General features: G+C 47.5%; 1 pseudogene; it reads right to left on the bottom strand.

Moving 5' to 3' along the window:
* The window catches only part of LOC142919125 (28S ribosomal RNA), a 10,861-nt pseudogene that overhangs the window by 4,247 nt on the left and 4,114 nt on the right, over positions 1–2,500 (bottom strand).

Here is a 2,500-nt window from a genome sequence, read left to right as displayed (position 1 = left end):
CAGGGAGGTAAGTACCTCGTTATTCTCAAGGGGCCACTTTCCTCTTGCCCCAACCGGGAATCCAAAGAATGTGACCTTGCTAGCCTTCGTCAGCACTTTGACTTGATCACCAAGAGGGGTATAGTACGAAACTTTGTGCGAGGCAGCATCTGACAAGGTATTCTTTGAAAGCTCAAAACGGACGGTGACATCGATCACAACCGCCTCCTCATCTTTTGCAAACACGAGGTCAGGCTTTCTCATCTCTCCCGTCTCGGATATGAACCGTGGCTCTTTGTATACAGACCAGCCCAATCTAGCCGCTTCGTCTGCCAGAATGTTACTGATCTTGTTATGTCGCGCAATTCTTGCTTTCTGTACTGCAGGACATTGACCGAGAATGTGCGAAAGGGACTCGAGTCTGGCAGAGCATTTCCTGCAGGAACGTAAGGCCCCATCTCTGCCTCTGTTCAAGCTTTCTCTTGTTGGGTAAATATTTGCCCTTAGTTGTAGTGCTGCGATAAAAAAGCATTGTTTAAAGCCGCACCATGGCCTCAACCAAGCATTACTGATTCTATCATGCGCAAAGTTTACAATGCCCCTTCCTTGAACCGGCTTTTCGCACCATCTCTGAAATTCATGCTCCCTCCAATCGCAGGGTCTCGGATATACAGGTTCTTTTGACACCGAGTCCCTGAGAACGAATGTTGGGATTGCATCACTGTCACCCCCTGCTCGTACCCACAAATTACGGTATTCTTCCTCCATACCCTGCGAGGACACAATATTACGGGTGATAGCATCGGACGAGTTTGCTATACGTTGCAGCCTTCTAACTTGAACCGAAGGGATTGTTTTTTCCAGTTTCAAGATGGCAAGGCCTCCGTCTCGGGCTCTGGCATATAACAGTCCATCACAAGTTGAAGCGGGAAGGTGGAGCCATCCTTTTACCGCCTTTCTAATCTCTTGGTCCAACCCACGGAGAGTTGATTGCTTGCAGTCCGAGTGGTCTGCAGGATATAACAATCTGGGTAGGGCATAGGCATTGAGTAGTTCAACCTTCTGAGTTGGCTTCAGAGGCGCCTCATCGATTTTCGAGATCCATGTCTTTAGCTGACAATGTAGATCAGGCTGTATAGTGCCAGTCCAAGGGCCAATTTTCAGACCAAGGTATTTCGTTGATTCATCAGGTTGGATCATATGGACATCTTTATTTTTGATAGTCCATGGGTCGCAGTTGTTCACCGTATATGAATCTTTGGTTGGGCTTATCATGAAGCCCTGGCACTTTCTGGCCTGAACCTCCAATCCCGATAGCCCACAAAATGATTCCAAGATCGCTAGATTGGCGGCCATACCAACCCAAGATTCGCTCACCAACACCAAATCATCAGCAAACGCAAGAGCTGTCACGTGGTCGGTATCAATGGAGTACCCAACTCCGTGTGACTCTAGGGTGCATATCAAAGGGTCCATGGCAAGATTGAAGAGCAGGGGTGACATGGGGTCACCCTGTTTGACACCAACACGTATGCTAATTTCTCGAGTCGACTCGCCATTGCTTTTGAACGAGGTCGTACACCGATCGTAGGCGTTCTGGATGATGCCCACCACGTGTTCATCTACTTTCTTGTGCCTTAACACCCATAAAATATGAGCATGCGAAACCGAGTCAAAAGCTTTCGCTATGTCGATGAACATGACAGCCAACGGCCTGTGCAATTTCTTAGCGTGTCTCATAAGGTCCTGTAGCACCTTAAGATTTTCAGAGCAGCCAGATGCCGCTATAAAACCACGCTGCCTTGGGTTTAAGGGACAAGCACGAGCAAGACGTGCAGTCATTATTCTGGAAAATAATCTCAGAATCATTGAACCAATCGTTATTGGTCTCCAGTTCCCCAATTCTTTCAGCTTTTCATCGTCCATAACCTTAGGAATAAGAATCGTCCTATTCTTTTTCAACTCTTTGGGAATAATTCCTGTAATCATCCATGCATTAAATAGGGCTGTCAGTGTCCGACCCTCGGGGTCGGCAGCACAGATTGCAGCCCTTGTTAGGCCATCTGGCCCAGCTGCTGACGTTGGTTTAATGGCCCGTATGGCAGTCTGAACTTCCTCCACCGAAATTAGGGGCTCAAAGTATTCGTTATTTGCAACACCTGATGACTTAAATTGGCCCAGGCCATTGAATGGCAACACCTTCTCCCATTTTTCGCAGTAAAAACGATATACATCTGCGTTCGGGATTCGGCATTCATGACGTTCAGTGCCATCCAGGACTAAGGACGCAAGAAGAGAGCGGTTCTTAAAGAAGAGCTTCTGGTGCTTCATGAAGCTTCCTCGTTTTTCCGCTCTCTTCTTCATCCAAGATCGTGTGGGTAATATCCTGGGTTTAATAATGTCGTTCTCAGGTTTTGAACGTTTGCCTTTGTTTTTCACCAATCTCATCGGACAAAGCATCAATGCTGTGGCAGTTTCTACGAGGGCATCATGTTGGCCCTCGCCGTTAAGCCAAGCCTTT

The sequence above is a fragment of the Petromyzon marinus genome, unplaced genomic scaffold (assembly GCF_048934315.1).
Source record: "Petromyzon marinus isolate PM22_M1 ecotype Great Lakes invasive population unplaced genomic scaffold, UKy_Petmar_22M1.pri1.0 PM_G_Scaffold_6, whole genome shotgun sequence".
NCBI classification, from domain to species: domain Eukaryota; kingdom Metazoa; phylum Chordata; class Hyperoartia; order Petromyzontiformes; family Petromyzontidae; genus Petromyzon; species Petromyzon marinus.
Note: the sequence above shows the minus strand (reverse complement) of the source record. Positions and strands in the feature narration are given on the sequence as shown.